We start from the raw sequence: 20097 nt of genomic DNA, 5'->3' as shown, positions 1-20097 counted from the left end.
AATTTGGAGATAAAAAGATGGCAGAAAATACAGAATTAGTAGTTTTAACCATAAATGTGAATGGGATGAACTCTCCATAAAGCAGAGGTGGATAGAAGACTGGATCAAAAGCCAGAATCTTACAATATGTTGCTTGCAGGAAACACATTTAAAGCAGGGAGGTGCATACAGAGTAAAGGTAAAAGGCTGGAGCAGAATTTATCATGCTTCAGATGAGGTTAAAAAAAAAAAAAGGGAGGGGTAGCCATCCTTATATCAGATCAAGCAAAATCAGAAACTGATCTAATTAAAAGAGATAAGGTAGGAAACTACATTTTGCTAAAGGGTAGCATAGACAATGAAGGAATATCAATACTAAACACATATGCACCAAGTGGTAAAGCATTTAACTTCCAAAAGGAGAAGTTAAGAGATTTGCAAGAAGAAATAGACAGAAAAACAATAATAGTGGGAGATCTTAATCTTACACTCTCAGAATTAGATAAATCAAACCGCAAAACACATTAGAAAGAAGTTAAAGAGGTAAATGGAATATTAGAAAAATTCAGTATGATAGATCTTTGGAGAAAACTGAATGGAGACAGAAAATAATATACTTTCTTCTAAGCAGTTCATGGAACCTATACAAAAATTGACCATATATTAGGACATAAACACCTAAAAATTAAATCCAGGAAGGCAGAAATAGTAAATGCATTTTTTCAGATCATGATGCAATAAAAATCTACATTTAACAAAAAGCTAGGGGTAAATAGACCAAAAAGTAATTGAAAATTAAATAATTTCATCTTAAAGAATGATTGGGTGAAACAGCAAATTATAGACACAATTAATAATTTCACTCAAGGACTTCCGGCCAAGATGGCGGCGTGGAGGCAGACAGCTGCTTGAGCTCCTCGTTTTCTCTCAGAACTTACTTCATGAGAAGCCTCAGACTTAATGCTTGACCCAGAAAGAAAACCACAAATAATCACCAAGAGAAGACATCCTTGAAAGTCGCCAGAAAAGGTCTGTGTTTACTGGGGGGAGGGTCAATCAGACTGGGTGCAGACTGAGGGCAGGCAGCCAGAGCAAGACAGGCAGCTCACACAGCTCAGACTGGAGGGGGAGGGGTGTGATCTCTGCCGTTTCTGTGAAAGGGCTTTTGCCCCAGTGTGGATGCTCCGTCTTGGCAGCAAGCCAGGAGCAGCAGAGAGGGTGTAAACACCAGAGGTGAAGATTAAAACCCCAGAAAGCCAGCGTCTCTCAGAGCCCGGCCACCCCCAACCCCCACCTGGACTGACTCGGTGCGTTCTCGGAGGCTCAGAGCGCAGACTCAGTACAGTCATTGCTGTTCTGTTAGTGGCTCTCTGCTGCACTACCCCCAGTCTGTAGAGGAAGCCCATTAATACCATCCAGCCCCATCCCCCGCAAAACAGACCAATTGTTTCTCTTATCAGTTTGTTTTCTTTGATTCCTACTCTGACAAAATGAACAAAAAATTCAAAAGGGCTCTAACCATTGATAGCTTCTGTGTGGAGAGGGAGCAGATTTCAAATGCTGAAGAGACTAGGAACAGACTGTCCCCAGATGTATCCCCTGGGAGGGATATAAGCTGCTCCTCAATACAAAAGAACCTCATAGAGGAAATCAAAAAGGCTCTCACAAGAGAGCTGGAAGAGAAATGGGAAAAGGAAAGGGAAGCTTGGCAAGAGAGCCTGGAGAAGTCATCCCATGCATTCAAAGACAGAGTGGATAAAGAAATCAAATCATTGAGAAACAAGATTAGTGAGCTGGAAAAGGTAAACAACTCCAAGGAAAACAGGATTAGTGAGCTGGAAAAGGTAAACAACTCCAAGGAAAATATGATTAGTGAGCTGGAAAAAGAAATCAGCTCTCTAAAAAATATAATGGATAAATTGGAAAAAAATCCATAGAAGATAAAAACTCAATTGGACAATTACAAAGAGATATAAAAAAAGTGAGTGAAGAAAATACATTATTGAAAATTAGACTGGAACAAGTAGAAATGAATGACTCAAGGAGAAACCAAGAGGTAGTCAGGCAAAACCAGAGAAATGAAACAATTGAAAAGAATGTCAAGTACCTTACCAGAAAGACAACAGACCTGGAAAACAGATCCAGGAGAGACAATTTGAGAATAATTGGACTCCCTGAAAAATGGGAGGAAAAAAAGAGCTTGGACACCATTTTCGAGGAAATTATCAAAGAGAACTGCCCAGACATTCTGGAAACAGAGGGTAAAATAGACATTGAAAAAATTCATCGATCACCTACTGAAAGGGACCCTAAAATCAAAACACCAAGAAATATAGTGGCCAAGTTCAAGAACCATCAGACAAAGGAAAAGATATTGGAAGCTGCTAGAAAAAAGCAATTCAGATATGGAGGATCCACAATAAGGATAACCCAGGATCTAGCAGCGTCCACATTAAAAGAACGCAGGGCCTGGAACATGATATCCCAAAAGGCTAAGGAACTTGGTATGCAGCCAAGAATAACTTACCCAGCCAGAATGAGCATCGTTTTCCAGGGAAGAAGATGGAAATTTAATGAAATAAATGAATTCCATCTATTTTTGATGAAAAAACCAGACCTACATAAAAGGTTTGATCTTCAAATACAGAACTCATGAGATTTCTAAAAAGGTAAAAAGAAATCTTGAGAACTATACTTCTGTCAAAAAATATGTAAAGAACATATGTACAATTTGTCTTAGAAACTAGAGGTGGAAAGGAGATTATATCATAAAAAAGTATAAAGTGGTGGTACTACATCTCATGAAGAGGCAAAGGTAACCTATTATATCTGAGAGAAAGAAAGGAGGGAGATGAACATAGCGTGTATCAATAGACATATTCGATTTATGGTGAAACTTCTTCCACTTCATTGAAAAGTGAAAGGGAAGGAGTAAGCTAAGGGGAAGGGAATACAGTAACTTCGAGGAAAAGGGGTAAAATAAGGGGAGGATCTTTAAGGTTGGGGAGGGATCCTAAAAAGGGAGGGCTGTGAAAAGCAAGTGGTGTTCACCAGTTTAATACTGGATAGGAGGGTAAAAGGGAAGGAAAGGGGAAAAGCATAAGCAGGGGTTAATAGGATGGCAAGCAATATAGAATTAGTCCTTCTAACCATAAATGTGAATGGGGCAAACTGCCTCATAAAGAGGAAGCAGTTAGCAGACTGGAATAAAAGTCAGAATCCTACTATATGTTGTTTACATGAAACACACTTGAAACAGGGTGAGACATTCAAACTAAAAGTAAAAGGGTGGAACAGAATCTATTATGCTTCAGGAAAAAACAAAAAAGCAGGAGTAGCCATCCTCATCTCAGATCAAGCAAAAACAAAAATTGTTCTAATTAAAAGAGATAAGGAAGGGCATTATATCCTGCTAAAGGGCAGCATCAATAATGAAGCAGTATCAATATTAAACATATATGCACCAAGTGGTGCAGCATCTAAATTCTTAAAAGAGAAATTAAGAGAGCTGCAAGAGGAAATAGATAGCAAAACGATAATAGCAGGAGATCTCAACCTTGCACTGTCAGAATTAGATAAATCAAACCACAAAATAAATAAGAAAGAAGTCAAAGAGGTAAATAGAATACTAGAAAAGTTTGATATGATAGATCTTTGGCAAAAGCTAAATGGAGACAGAAAGGAATATACTTTCTTCTCAGCAGTTCATGGAACCTATACAAAAATTGATCATATACTAGGGCATAAAAACCTCAAAATCAAATGCAGTAAGGCAGAAATAGTAAATGCATCCTTTTCAGACCATAATGCAATCAAAATAACATTTAATAAAAAGCCAGGGGAAAATAGACCAAAAAATAATTGGAAACTAAATAATCTGATACTAAAGAATGATTGGGTAAAACAGCAAATCATAGACATAATTAATAACTTCACCCAAGAAAATGACAATAATGAGACATCATACCAAAATGTGTGGGATACAGCCAAAGCAGTAATAAGGGGAAGTTTTATATCTCTACAGGCCTACTTGCATAAAATAGAGAAAGAGAGGGCCAACGAATTGGGCTTACAACTAAAATTGCTAGAAAAGGAACAAATTAAAAACCCCCAGACAAACACAAAACTTGAAATTCAAAAAATAAAAGGTGAGATTAATAAAATTGAAAGTAAAAAAACTATTGAATTAATTAATAAAACTAAGAGTTGGTTTTATGAAAAAACCAACAAAATAGACAAACCCTTAGTAAACCTGATTAAAAAAAGGAAAGAGAAAAAGCAAATTGATAGTCTTGAAAATGAAAAGGGTGAACTCACCACTAATGAAGAGGAAATTAGAACAATAGTTAGGAGCTACTTTGCTCAACTTTATGCCGATAAATTCGATAACTTAAATGAAATGGAAGAATAGCTTAAAAAATATAGCTTGCCCAGATTAACAGAGGAAGAAGTAAGTAGTCTAAATAGTCCCATCTCAGAAAAAGAAATAGACCAAGCTATTAACCAACTTCCTAAGAAAAAGTCCCCAGGACAGGATGGATTTACAGGTGAATTCTACCACACATTTAAAGAACAACTAACTCCAATGCTATGTAAACTATTTGAAAAAATAGGGATTGAAGGAGTCCTACCAAATTCCTTCTATGACACAGACATGGTACTGATACCTAAACCAGGTAGATCGAAAACGGAGAAAGAAAACTATAGACCAATTTCCTTAATGAATATTAATGCTAAAATCGTAAATAAGATATTAGCAAATAGACTTCAGAAAATCATCCCCAGGATAATACACTATGACCAAGTGGGATTTATACCAGGAATGCAGGGCTGGTTTAATATTAGGAAAACTGTTAGTATAATTGACCATATTAATAATCAAATTAATAAAAACCATATGATCATCTCAATAGATGCAGAAAAAGCATTTGATAAAATCCAACATCCATTCCTACTAAAAAAGCTTGAGAGTATAGGAATAAATGGACTATTCCTTAAAATAATAAGGAGCATATATTTAAAACCTTCAGTAAACATCATATGTAATGGTGATAAACTAGAACCTTTCCCTGTAAGATCAGGAGTGAAACAAGGTTGCCCACTATCACCATTGCTATTCCATATAGTACTAGAAACTCTAGAAAAGAGATTCAAGGAATTAGAGTAGGAAATGAAGAAATCAAATTGTCACTTTTCGCAGATGACATGATGGTATACTTAGAGAACCCCAAAGACTCTACTAAAAAGCTATTAGATATAATTCAGAATTTTAGCAAAGTCGCAGGATACAAAATAAATCCACATAAATCCTCAGGATTTTTATACATTACCAACACAACCCAACAGCAAGAGATACAATTAGAAATTCCATTCAAAATAACAGTCAATAGTATAAAATATTTGGGAATATATCTACCAAAGGAGAGTCAGGAATTATATGAGAAAAATTACAAAACACTTGCCACAAAGATAAAGTCAGATTTAAATAATTGGAAAGACATTCAGTGTTCTTGGATAGGCTGAGCGAATATAATAAAGATGACAATACTCCCCAAACTAATCTATTTATTTAGTGCTATACCAATCAGACTCCCAAGAAACTATTTTAATGACCTAGAAAAAATAACAACAAAATTCATATGGAAGAATAAAAGGTCGAGAATTGCAAGGGAACTAATGAAAAAAAAGTCAGAGGAAGGTGGTCAAAGTGTATCTGATTTAAAGCTATATTATAAAGCAGCAGTCACCAAAACCATTTGGTATTGGCTAAGAAATAGACTAGTTGATCAGTGGCATAGGTTAGGTTCACAGGGCAAGATAGTGAATAAAAATAGCAATCTAATCTTTGACAAACTCAAAGAACCCAAATTTTGGCATAAGAATTCATTATTTGACAAAAACTGCTGGGAAAACTGGAAATTAGTATGGCAGAAACTAGGCATGGACCCACATTTAACACCACATACTAAGATTAGATCGAAATGGGTCTAAGATTTAGGCATAAAGAATGAAATCATAAATAAATTGGAGGAACATGGGATGGTTTACCTCTCAGACTTGTGGAGGAGGAAGGAGTTTGTGTCCAAGGGAGAACTAGAGACCATTATTGATCACAAAATAGAACATTTTGATTACACCAAATTAAAAAGTTTCTGCACAAACAAAACTAATGCAAACAAGATTAGAAGGGAAGTAACAAATTGGGAAAACATTTTTACAGTTAAAGGTTCTAATAAAAGCCTCATCTCCAAAATATACAGAGAATTGACTTTAATTTATTTATAAGAAATCAAGCCATTCTCCAATTGATAAATGGTCAAAGGAAATGAACAGACAACTTTCAGATGATGAAATTAAAACTATTTCCACTCATATGAAAGAGTGTTCCAAATCACTATTGATCAGAGAAATGCAAATTAAGACAACTCTGAGATATCATTACACACCTGTCATATTGGCTAAGATGACAGGAACAAATAATGATGAATGTTCGAGGAGCTGTGGGAACACTGGGACACTGATGCATTGTTGGTGGAGTTGTGAAAGAATCCAACCATTCTGGAGAGCAATCTGGAATTATGCCCAAAAAGTTATCAACCTGCATACCCTTTGATCCAGCCATACTACTACTGGGCTTATACCCCAAGGAACTACTAAAGAAGGGAAAGGGACCTGTATGTGCCAAAATGTTTGTGGCAGCCCTTTTCATAGTGGCTAGAAGCTGGAAGATGAATGGATGTCCATCAATTGGAGAATGGTTGGGTAAACTATGGTATATGAATGTTATGGAATATTATTGTTCTATAAGAAATGACCAACAGGAGAAATACAGAGAGGCTTGGAGAGACTTACATCAACTGATGCTGAGTGAAACGAGCAGAACCAGAAGATCATTATACACTTCAACAATGATACTGTACGAGGTTGTATGCTGATGGAAGTGGATTTCTTCAACATAGAGAAGAGCTAATCCAATTCCAATTGAGTAATGATGGACAGAACCAGCTACATCCAGAAAAGGAACACTGGGAAATGAATGTAAACTGTTATTTTTACCTTCTGAATCCAATTCTTCCTGTGCAACAAAAAATTCGGTTCTACACACATATATTGTATCTAGAATATACTGTAATATATTTAACATATATAAGACTGCTTGCCATCTGGGGGAGGGGTTTGGGGGGGGAAGGGAAAATCTGAATAGAAGTAAGTGCAAGGGATAATGTTGTAAAACATTACCCATGCATATGTACTGTCAAAAAATGTTATAATTATAAAATAAAATAAAAATTAAAAAAATAATAATAATTTCACTCAAGAAAATGACAACGATGAGACATCATACCGAAATTTGTGGGATGCAGCCAAAGCAGTAATAAAGGGAAATTTTTTATCTCTAGAGGCTTATTTGAATAAAAGAAAGAGAAGAGAAATGAATTAGGCTTGCAACTTAAAAAGCCAGAAAAAGATTAAATTAAAAACCCTCAATCAAATGCTAAATTTGAAATTCTAAAATTAAAGGAGAAATTAATAATATTGAAAGTAAAAAAAAAAACTATTGAATTAATAAAAAAAATTAGAGTTGGTTTTATGAAAAAAACAACAATGTAAATAAACCTTTTGTAAACTTGATTAGAAAAAGGAAAGAAGAAAATCAAATTGTTAATTTTAAAAATGAAAAGGGAGCACTTTCCACCAATGGGGAGGAACTTAAAGCAATAATTAGCAATTACTTTGTCCAACTTTATGCCTATGAATTTAAAAACCTAAGTGAAATGTATGAATACATTCAAAAATATAGGATTCCCAGATTACCAGAGGAGGAAGTAAATTGCTTAAATAGTTCCATTTCAGAAATAGAAATACAACAAGCTATTTTTTTGTTTTGTTTTTATAAGCTTTTTAAAAATTACTTTATTAATTTTATAATTATACATTTTTGACAGTATATATGCATGAGTAATTTTTATAACATTGTCCTTGTATTCATTTTTCCAGATTTTCCCCTCCCTCCCTCTACTACTTCCCCTAGATGACAGGCAATCTCATACATTTTACATGTGTTACAGTATAACCTAGATATAATATATGTGTGCAAATCCAATTTTCTTGTTGAATGTTAAGTATTGGATTCTGAAGATATAAGTAACCTGGGTAGATAGACAGTAGTGCTAACAATTTACATTCACTTCCCAGTATTCCTTCTCTGGGGGTAGTTGTTTCTGTCCATCATTGATCAGCTGGAAGTGAGTTGGATCTTCTTTATGTTGAAGATATCCAATTCCATCAGAATACATCTTCAAACAGTATTGTTGTTGAAGTGCATAGTGATCTTCTGGTTCTGCTCATTTCACTCAGCATCAATTCATGCAAGTCTCTCCAAGCCTTTCTGAATTCATCCTGCTGGTCATTTCTTACAGAGGAATAATATTCCATAGCCTTCATATACTATAATTTACCCAACCATTCTCCAACTGATGGACATTGATTCATTTTCCAGTTTCTAGCCACTACAAAAAGAGCTGCTACTAACATTTTGGCACATACAGGTCCCTTTCTAATCTTTAGTATTTCTTTGGGATATAAGCCCAGTAGTAGCGCTGCTGGGTCAAAGGGTATGCACAGTTTGATAACTTTTTGGCATAGTTCCAGATTGCTCTCCAAATTTGCCGGATTCTTTCACATCTCCACCAACAATGTATTAGTGTCCAAGTTTTCTCACATCCCCTCCAACATTCATCATTATTTGTTCCTGTCATCTTAGCCAATCTGACAGGTGTATAGTGGTATCTCAGAGTTGTCTTAATTTGCATTTCTTTGATTGGTAGTGATTTGGAACACTCTTTCATATGAGTGGATATAGTTTCAATTTCATTATCTGAGAATTGTCTGTTCATATCCTTTGACCATTTATCAATTGGAGAATGGTTTGATTTCTTATAAATTAGGATCAATTCTCTATATATTTTGGAAATGAGATCTTTATCAGAACCTTTAACTTTAAAAATATTTTCCCAATTTGTTACTTCCCTTCTAATCTTGTTTGAATTAATATTGTTTGTACAGAAACTTTTTAGTTTGATGTAATCAAAATCTTCTATTTTTTGATCAATAATGATCTCTAGTTCTTCTCTAGTCACAAATTCGTTCATTCTCCACAGGTCTGAGAGGTAGACTATCATCTGTTCCTCTAATCTATTTATGATCTCATCCTTTATGCCTAAATCATGGACCCATTTTGATCTTATATTGGTATATGGTGTTAAATATGGGTCGATATCTAATTTCTGGCATACTAATTTCCAGTTTTCCCAACAGCTTTTTTCCAGATAATGCATTTTTATTCCTAATGTTGGTATCTTTTGGTTTATCAAACACTAGATTGCTATAGTTGTACCCTTTTTTGTCCTTTGTACCTAATCTGTTCCACTGATTGACCTGTCTATTTCTTAGCCAATACCAAATGTTTTGGTGTCTGCTGCTATATAATATAGTTTTAGATCAGGTATACCTAGACCACCTTCATCTGACTTTTTTTCATTAATTCCCTTGAAATTCTTGACCTTTTATTTTTCCATATGAACTTTGTTGTTAATTTTTCTAGGTCACTGAAATAGTTTCTTGGGAGTCTGATTGGTATAGCACTAAATAAATACATTAGTTTGGGGAGTACTGTCATCTTAATTATATTCGCTTGGCCTATCTAAGAACACTGGATGTCTTTCCAATTATTTAAATCTGACTTTATTTCTGTGGCAAGTGTTTTGTAATTTTGCTCATAAAATGCCTGACTTTGCTTTGGTAGATGGATTCTCAAATATTTTATACTCTCAACATTTTTTTGGAATGGAATTTCACTTTGTATCTCTTGCTGTTGCATTTTATTGATGATGTATAAAAATGCTGAGGATTTATGTGGATTTATTTTGTATCCAGCAACTTTGCTAAAGTTGTGAATTATTTCTAATAACTTTTTATTAGAATCTCTGGGGTTTTCTAAATATACCATTGTAACATGCTGTTGTCTCCAAAAACTGCCAATTGCTCTATCTGGTCTGGAGGAGAGACTTCTTCTTTCTCCTGAAGAGTCACCTTAAGTCTGTTCCAGACAAGACTCTGTATCTCTGGAGTGCCGCCCTCTTTTATCCTCCCAAAGAATGGGTGTGTGCTAAGGCAAAGGCTTCTGGGAAAAATTACTTCAACCAATGAACTTGCTCCTCCCCAGGAGTTCACAAGTAAAACTCCCAGTAAAGGCCGGAACTAGAGACTTGTTAAGTACCTACTTAGCACTTAGTAAGAACCTAACATACCACCATATCATCTGCAAAGAGTGACAGTTTGATTTCCTCATTACCTACTCTTATTCCTTGAATCTCTTTCTCAACTCTTATTGCTGAGGCTAACATTTCTAATACAATATTGAATAGTAATGAAGATAGTGGGCAAACTTGTTTCATTCCTGATCTTACTGGGAAAGGTTCCAGTTTATCTCCATTGCATATTATGCTTACTGACGGTCGTAAATATTTGCTTCTGATTATTCATTTATTCCTATACTCTCAAGCATTTTTAGTAGGAATTGATGTTGGATTATATCAAATGCTTTTTCTGCATCTATTGAGATGATCATATGGTTTTTACTAATTTGATTATTAATATGGTCAATTATAAAAATAGTTTTCCTAATATTAAACCAGCCCTGCATTCCTGGTATAAATCCTACTTGATCATAGTGTATTTTCCTGGGGATGATTTTTCTGAAGTCTTTTTGCTAATATCTTATTTAAGATTTTAGCATCAATATTCATTAAGGAAATTAGGCTATAGTTTTCTTTCTCAGTTTTCAACCTACCTGGTTTAAATATCAGTACCATGTCTATGTCATAAAAGGAGTTTGAAAGGACTCTTTCATCCCCTATTTTTTCAAATAGTTTATATAACATTGGGGCTAGTTGTTCTTTAAATGTTTGGTAGAATTCACATGTAAATCCTTCTGGTCCTGGGGATTTTTTCCTGGGGAGTTGATGAATAGCTTGTTCTATTTCTTTTTCTGAAATGGGACTATTTAAGCAATTTATTTGCTCCTCTGTTAATCTAGGAAGCCTATATTTTTGGAGGAAGTCATCCATTTCACTTAAGTTATCAAATTTATTGGCATAAAGTTGGGCAAAGTAACTCCTTATTATTTCTCTAATTTCCTCTTCATTGGTGGAAAGATCCCCCTTTTCATTTGTAAGACTAACAATTTGATTTTCCTCTTTCCTTTTTCTGATCAGATTTACCAAAGGTTTATCTATTTTATTGGCTTTTTCATAAAACCAACTCTTGGTTTTATTTATTAATTCAAAAGTTTTTTTTACTTTCAATATTATTGATTTCTCCTTTAATTTTAGTATTTCAAGTTTGATTTTTGGTTGGGGGTTTTTAATTTGGTCTTTTTCTAGCTTTTTAAGTTGCAGGCCCAATTCATTCATCTTCTCTTTCTCTATTTTGTTCAAATAAGTCTCTAAAGATATAAAATTTTCCCTTATTACCGCTTTAGCTGCATCCCACAGATTTTGGTATGATGCCTCATCATTGTCATTATCTTGGGTGAAATTATTAATTGTTTCTATAATTTGCTGTTTCACCCAGTCATTCTTTAAGATGAGATTATTCAGTTTTCAATTACTTTTTGGTCTATTTACCCCTAACTTCTTATTGAATGTAGTTTTTATTGCGTTGTGATCTGAGAAGAAGGCATTTATTATTTCTGCCTTCCTGCATTTAATTTTGAGATCTTTATGTCCTAATATATGGTCTAATTTTTGTATAGGTTGCATGAACTGCTAAGAAGAAAGTATTTTCCTTTGTATCACCACTCAATTTTCTCCAAATATCTATCATACCTAGTTTTTCTAATGTTCTATTTACTTTTAAAATTTCTTTCTTAATTTTTTTTTTTTTTGTGGTTTGATTTGTCTAAATCTGAGAGTGCAAAGTTGAGATCTCCCACTATTATAGTTTTACTGTCTATTTCTTCTTGCAACTCTCTTAACTTTTCCTTTAGAAAGTTAGATGCTATACCACTTAGTGCATATATGTTTAGTATTGATATGGCTTCATTGTTTATGCTACCTTTTATCAGGATATAGTTTCCTTCCTTATCTCTTTTAATTAGATCCAATTCTGCTTTTGCTTGATCTGAGATAAGGATGGCTACCCCTGCTTTTTTGGCTTTACCTGAAGCATAATAGATTCTGCTCCAACCTTTTACTTTTATTCTGTATTTATCTCCCTTCTTTAAGTTTGTTTCCTGTAAACAACATATTGTAGGGTTCTGACTTTTGATCCAGTCTGCTATCCATCTCCTTTTGATGGGATAGTTCATCCAATTCACATTCACAGTTAAAATTACTAATTCTCTATTTCCTGCCATCATATTATCCCCAGATTATGCTTTTTTCCCTTGACCCCCCTGAACCCCTTCCCCAATATTTAATTTATAGACTCCACTTGTGATATACAGCCCTCCCTTTTTAGTATCTCTGTCCCCTCCTCCAAGTCCCTTCCCTTATTCCCCTTTCCCTTTTCCCTTTTCCTCTCCCCCCTTTTAATGAGGTGAGAGAGAATTCTCTGAAAAACAAATATGTCAATTATTTACTCTGAGCTTATTCTGATGAGAGTAAGATTCACACAATGTTTCTTCCTTTCTCTAAATTCCCTCAGATGTGGTATATTTTCTATGCCTCTTCCTGGGATGTAGTTTCCTTCTTTTTATCATTCCTTCCCCTTTTTGTGATACTACCCCCTTCCCTTTACTACTCCCCCCTTTTTCATATCAGTAAAATCAAATTATCCGTGTGGACTTTCTATATATCCACAACAGAGCTCCAGTTCTCAAGAGTTCTTTTGACCTTTTTCTGTTTCTTTTCAGTCTTGTGGATGTAGATCAAATTTTTTGTTTGAGTCTGGTTTTTTTCTTAGAAACAAATGGAATTCCTCTGTTTCATTAAATGACCATCTTATTCATGGAAGAAAATGCTAAACTTAGCTGGGAAGTTTATTCTTAGTTGCAATTCTTGATCTTTTGCCTTTCGGAATATCAGGTCCAAGGCCCTTTGATCTTTTAATGTGGAGGCAGCCAGATCTTGAGTGACCTTTATTGTGGCCCCTTGATATTTGAATTTTTTTTCTATCTGCTTGCAATATTTTTCCTTTGTTTTGTAGTTCTGCAGCTTAGCCACAATGATCTGTGGAGTTCTTTTTTTTAGGGTCTTTTTCAGAAGGTGTTTGATGTATTCTTTGAACCCCTATTTTCCCTTCTGTTTCTATTATCTCTGGTCAGTTCTCTTTGATGATTTCCTGTAAAATAGAATCTAGGCTCTTTTTTTGATTATAGCTTTTGGGAAGTCCAATGATCCTCAGATTTTCTCTCCTAGATCTATTTTCCAGGTCTATAGATTTTCCCAGTTAGTATTTGACATTATTCTCCAGCTTGTCATGTTTTTTGTTTTGTTTGACTGATTCTTGGGTTCTCAATGAATCATTCATTTCTATTTGTTCTGTCCTGATTTTTAATGAGTTATTTTCTTCATTCACATTTTTAGTTCTTTTTGTATAAGCCCAATTGAGTTTTTAAATGAATTATTTTGCTCTATTGATTTTTTTTTCCATTTTCCTAATTTTTTAGAGAGCTATTTTCTTTTTCCAATTCAGAAATTCTACTTTCTTGAGACATTTTTATCTTTTCCAATTCAGAAATCTTACTTTCCTGTGATTTTTTAACCTTTTTTAATTCACAAATTTTGTTTCCCTGCATCTCCTGTGAATTCTTTATTTTTTCCAACTCAAATTTCAGGACATTGTTATTCTCTATCAAAGTTTGTCTTTCCTTTTCCCATTTTTCTTCAAACTGTCTTAACTTTTTAATAGTCTCTTCTAGGAGAGAGTTATGTGATGGGTTGCAGGTATCATTCCCCTTTAGAGTGTTATCTGCTGACTCTCTGCTGTTAACTTCTACGGGGTTGGATACCCACTCTTTCTCTGTGTAGAAGGAATCAATAGTTCTCTTCAGCTTTTTACTCATTGTTAAAAATCTTTATGGGTCTGCCCTTGGTGTAAGAAGTTTATTTATTTACTTATTTTCCTCCCAGACTGGATGGATGCAGCAGCTCTTGTGCCTGAGCTAAGAGAGAGCTCTGGGAGAGAGTTCCCCCCCCCTCTTCCCGGAAATGCCTCAGAGGTGATACGGCTACTATGAGGGTTGCCCAGTGAAGGACCCCACTGTGTGTTCTAGCAACTTCCCTGAGGTTTAAGCTGAACAGTAAAAGTGACACAAAGCCCCGCCAATGCGTCCCGTAAGCAATGGATATCAGCAGCTGAAGTGAAAAGCCCCTGCGCTCAAACTGTAAGTGTCTGCCCAGAAACAGCGGTCCCTATTTCAAAGGTTCCACATCTCTAAGAGTTCTGCTTCTCTGGAAATTCCCAGGCTGCTAGAGCTCCCTAGCCTCAGGCCAAGTCTGGCTCTGTGTGGATTAGATGTTGCCTCAGGTTGTGTCCCTGCTGTTCAAGCTCTTAACTACCCCAAAGTGAAGCCCTGCACAGCAGAAGGCGGCTTCACAGCCATGCTGAGATCTATTAAGTCACTTCTGGATTGGAGTAGTTCTAGGATCTAGCTTTATATTTTAAAGTGGCTTGATTTCTCTTCTGGACTGCTGTTTTATAAGCAGAGAAGAGGTAATAGCCTCTATCTCAGTGACTTCTCTGATCTCAGAGTTCTCCCCAGCCTGATCGGCACAGTGTGCTAGCACTTAGCCATCTGTGCTGGCCTTTTTTCTTCCTCCCCTTGGAACTGACCTTTTCTGTAGAGACTCCAGATTCTCTTCAGCTGGTATGTTGTGCTTTTAATCATTGTGGTTTCTATCAATCCAGCATTATTTTTGAGACTGACTTAACTAATGAGGGAAGAAGGAAGCTTACAAATTCACGTGTATCTTCTCCGCCATCTTGGCTCCACCCCCACAACAAGCTATTAATTAGCTTCCTAAGAAAAAAATCCCCAGGACCAGATGGATTTGCATGTGAATTCTACCAAACATTTAAAGAAAAATTATCCAATGTTATATAAACTATTTGAAAAAATAGGGAATGAAGGACTCCTACCAAATTCCTTTTATGACACAGACTGATACCTAAATCAGGCAGGTTGAAATCAGAGAAAGAAATTTATAAACCAATCTCCCTATTGAATATTGATGAAAAAATCTGAAATAAAATATTAGCAAAAACAACTACAGAAAATCATCCCCAGGATAATATACTAAGACCAAGTAGGATATATACAAGGAATGCCACTGGTTCAGTATTAGGAAAACTATTAGCATAGATGATTATATCAATGACCAAATTAACAAAAAAATATGATCATCTCAATAGCTGCAGAAAAATCATTTGTTAAAATCCAACATCCATTCCTATTAAATATACTTTAGAGTATAGGAATAAATGGGCTTTTCCTTAAAATAATCAGTAGCATCTATTTAAAACCATCAATAAGCATCATATATAATAGAGAAAGACTGCAAGCATTCCCATTAAAATCAGGGGTGAAACAAGGTTGTCCACTATCACCATTACTATTCAATATTGTACTAGAAATGCTAGCTTTGGCAATAAGAGTAGAGAAAGAGAATAAAGGAATTAGAGTAGGTAATGAGGAAACCAAATTATCACTTTTTTTTTTTTTTCAAGGTCAAATGATCTTTTACTTCTTTAACAGGCGGAGTGGGGATTGCAAGCTTTCTCCTCCCACCTTGGAGGCTCCAGGTTCAGTCCTGGGAGGTACATTTGGGGCTGAAGGCCCACCCTGGGTTTAGGGGTCCTGTGCCTGTCCCTGCATTACAATCCCTTCTCCTGGGGGAAAAGGTGTCCCGAGAAGTCAGGCAAGGGGAAGGAGGGGCATAAAATCCTAAGGGAAAGAAAGTTGGGGGTGCCAAGGTGCTAGTTGTATTTGGCTTTGGAAAAGTCAATTTCTGGATGCTGCTCCATAAACTTTTTCAGAATCTCCTGCTTCTTCTGTTCTTCCGAGGTCGGCAGGCCCTTGGATTTCTGCCACTGATTGTACATCATCTTCTCCACCATACTCCTGGTCTCGCTGTCGATGTCAGACAGCTTAGAATTCTCTGGGTTGATCTTCTTAGTGTTGATCTCAGGGTCACTAGACACTAAGCGGCTCCACCACTACATCTTGTTGATCTTTTCCAGGTGCACAGTCACCACCTTGCCATCTTCAATGAACCAAGAGCTCTCCTCCACTTTGACCTCATTGCAGAGCTCACCATCAATGAGTGGGGGCTGCCCCTTGAGCCCCACCTGCAGATGTCTCCGCTGAATGTCCATGACCACATCCTTGCCCTTCAGCAGGAAGATCACAGGAAAAGGCACAGCCAGATCCAGGTCAGATAGGGTTAGGGTTTGTGTCCACCGATATTGAGGTGGAGTCCGTTGTCTGCATTAGGCCTCAGTTTCCCTTTGTCCTGAAAAGGGACAAGTCTTCCTCCTCCTCATCATCATCCTCCTGTTTCCCAGCAGAGTTGGAAGTATTCAGAGGCTGAGCTGGTCTGTCCCCCCATTGTCCTCTTTGCCTTTCCTCTGGTCGATCTCCAGCTGGAGCCTCTCTGCCTCCTCATCTGTCAGTTCCTTAATTTGGGGCCCAGAGGCCTCCTGCTGAGTCTCCTGGGTCAGTCTTGCTGCCCGCTAGGCCTTCTCTCGCCACTCAGCCTCCTGCCATGCCTCCTTCTCTCGCCACCCCTTCTGGGCCAACTGGTTGTGGTGGTGGAAGCTCTCTTTGATGAGCTTTTCGGCTATCTTCTCCTCGCCTCTGATGAAGAAGTCCATTTTGCGCCCCAGGAAGCTGAAGAAGGTGTTGACAAGTTCCTGCACACCGCCTTCCTGCTGCTGGGCCATGGCCAGCAACATTCAGTTGAAACCCTCCTCTTCCTGCTCCCTGCCCATCTCGCTGGCCCTCACCTCAGCCACTCACACTGGATCCCGACCTTGGACCCCCTCCCACTCCCGGGGCCGCTCGAAGGGCTCCCTGAGGCCACCTCCACCTCCGCCTTCCTTCCACAGTCAAACTGGAAACCCAAATTATCACTCTTTACTGATGGCATGATGATATACTTAGAGAATCCCTTAGATGGTATACTAAAAAGCTATTAGAAATAATCCACTCCTTTAGCAAAGTTGCAGGATATAAAATAAACCTATATAAGTCATGAGTCATGAGCATTCATATATATAAGAAAATTCAATATTTAGAGATACAAAGAGAAATTCCATTTAAAGTCACTGCCGATAGTATAAAATGTTTAGGAATCTATCTGCCAAGGATATATATGAGAAAACTATAAAACACTTTCCACAAAAATAAAGTCGGCTCTAACCAATTAGAAAAATATTAAGTGCTCTTGGACAGGTCCAGTAAATATAAAGATCATAATACTACCTAAAGTAATCTATTTATTTAGTGCTATACCAATAGACACCCAAAAAGTATTTTAATGACCCAGAAAAAATAACAACAAAATTCATCTGGAAGAACAAAAGGTCAAGACTTTCAGTTCAAGGGAACTAATGAAAAAAAATCAAATGAAAGCAGCCTATCTGTACCATATCTAAAATTATATTATAAAGCAGTGGTCACCAAAACCATTTGGTGTTAGTTAAGAAATAGATCAGTGGAATAGATTAGGTTCACAGGACAAAATAATCAAGAACTTTAATAATCTAGTGTTTGACAAACCCAAAGACCCCAGATTTTAGGATAAGAATTCACAGTTTGACAAAAACTGCTGGGAAAATTGGAAATTAGTATGACAGAAACATTGACCCACACTTAACACCATACACCAAGTTAAGGTTAAAATGGGTTCGTGATCTACATAAAGAATGAGAGTAAAAATAAATGAGAAGAACATAGGATAGTTTACCTCTCAGACCTGTGGAAGTAGAAGAAATTTGTGACCAAAAAAGAACTAGATATCATTATTGATTAGAAAATATTGATTATATCATTTTAAAAAGCTTTTCTACAAACAAAACTAATGCAGACAAGATTACAAATGAAGCAATAAAATAGGTAAACATTTTTACAGTCAAAGGTCGGATAAAGGCCTCATTTCCAAAATATATAGACAATTTATCTGATTTATAAGAAATCAAGTCATTCTCCAATTGATAAATAGTCAAAGGATATTAACAGACAATCTTCAGTTGAAGAAATTGAAACTATTTCTAGCCATAGAGAAATGCAAATTAAGATAACTCTGAGATACCACTACATATCTCTCAGATTGGCAAGGATGACAGAAAAAGATAATGCTGAAGGTTGGAGGGGATGTTGAAAAATTGGGACACTGATACATTGTTGGTGGAATTGTGAATGAATCCACCCATTTTGGAGAGCAATTTGGAACTATGCTCAGAAAGTTATCATACTGTGCATCCCATTTGATCCAGCAATGTCATTACTGGGTTTATAACCCAAAGAGATCTTAAAGAAGGGAAAGTGACTTGTATGTGTAAGAATGTTTGTGGCAGCCCTCTTTGTAGTGGCCCAAAACTGGAAATTGAATGGATGCCCATCAATTGGAGAATGGCTGAATAAGCTGTGGTATATGAATGTTATGGAATATTATTGTTCTGTAAGAAATGACCAGCAGGATGAATACAGAGAGGCTTGGAGAGACTTACATCAACTGATGCTGAGTGAAATGAGCAAGACCAGGAGATCATTATATACTTCAACAACAATACTGTATGATGATCAATTCTGATGGATGTGACTCTCTTCAATAATGACATGAACCAAATCAGTTCCATTTGTTAAATAATGAAGAAAGCCAGCTATACCCAGCAAGAGAAATAAGTATGAACCACAACATAGCATTTCTACTTCCTCTGTTTTTGTCCACTTGCATTTTTTATTTCCTTCTCAGGTTATTTTTACCTTATTTCTAAGTCTATTTTTCTTATGCAGCAATTAACTGTATGGATATGTATACATATATTGTATTTAACATATACTTTAACATATTTAACATGTATTGGTCTACCTGCCATCTAAAGGAGGAGTGGGGAGAAGAAGGGGAAATTTGGAACAGACGGTTATATAAGGATCAATGCTGAAAATATTACCCATACATATATCTTGTAAATAAAAAGCTATAATAAAGAAAATAAATAAAATAATTGAGTATAATTTCCATTTTTATTATATTAGGTTGTCCTATCCATGAAGACTTAATATGCTTTCAGTAGTTTAGATTTAACTTTATTTGTGTGGAAAGTGTTTTGTAATTGTTTCATATATAGTTGCTGGATTTGTCTTGACAAGTAAACTACCAAATATTTTATATTAGCTAAAGTTTTTTTTTTTTTTAATGGGATTTCTCTTTCTATATTTTGCTATTGGATTTGTTAGGAAAATTTAAAAATGCCAATGATTTTTGGGAGTTTATTTCATACTGTAATTTTGCTAAAGTTGTAAATTATTTCAAGTACTTTTTAGGTGTTTCTCTAGGATTCTTTATATATACCATCATGTCATCTGCAGAGGGATAATTTTGTTTCCTTATTACCTGATCCAATTGCTTCAACATCCTTTTCTTTTCTTATTGCTTCTTTTAACATTTCTTGTAGACTATTGAATAGTAATTGTGAAAGGAGGCAACATTGTTTCACCTCTGATTTTACTGGAAATGGTTTCTGTTTATCACCATTGCATATAATGGTTGCTGAAAGAGAGTTTTAGAGAGATGCTACTTTTCATTTTAAGGAACACTGCTAAATAAAAAGATATGCACAGTTTGATAACTTTTTGAACATAATTCCAAATTGCTCTCTAAAATGGCTGGATCTGTTTACAGTTTTACCAACAATGTATTAGTGCCCCAGTTTTCCCACATTCCCTTCTACATTCATCATTTTCTTTTCCTGTCATCTTAGCCAATATCAGAGGTTTGTGGTGGTATCTCAGAGTTGTTTTAATTTGCATTTCTCTGATCAATAGTTATTTAGAGCACCTATTCATATTAGAAATAGTTTTAGTTTCTTCATCTGAAAATTATCTGTTCA

The 20097-nt window shown here is 35.8% G+C and overlaps 1 pseudogene; it reads right to left on the bottom strand.

The window, feature by feature from the left end:
* Window positions 1-15812: 15812 nt before the first annotated feature.
* On the bottom strand, window positions 15813-16974 carry LOC141541239 (nuclear migration protein nudC pseudogene; annotated as a pseudogene).
* Between the last annotated feature and the right edge of the window lie 3123 nt (window positions 16975-20097).

Source organism: Sminthopsis crassicaudata, chromosome 4 (assembly GCF_048593235.1).
Source record: "Sminthopsis crassicaudata isolate SCR6 chromosome 4, ASM4859323v1, whole genome shotgun sequence".
Lineage (NCBI taxonomy): Eukaryota > Metazoa > Chordata > Mammalia > Dasyuromorphia > Dasyuridae > Sminthopsis > Sminthopsis crassicaudata.
The sequence above is the reverse complement of the archived record's forward strand: the minus strand, read 5'-3'. Positions and strand labels throughout refer to the sequence as shown.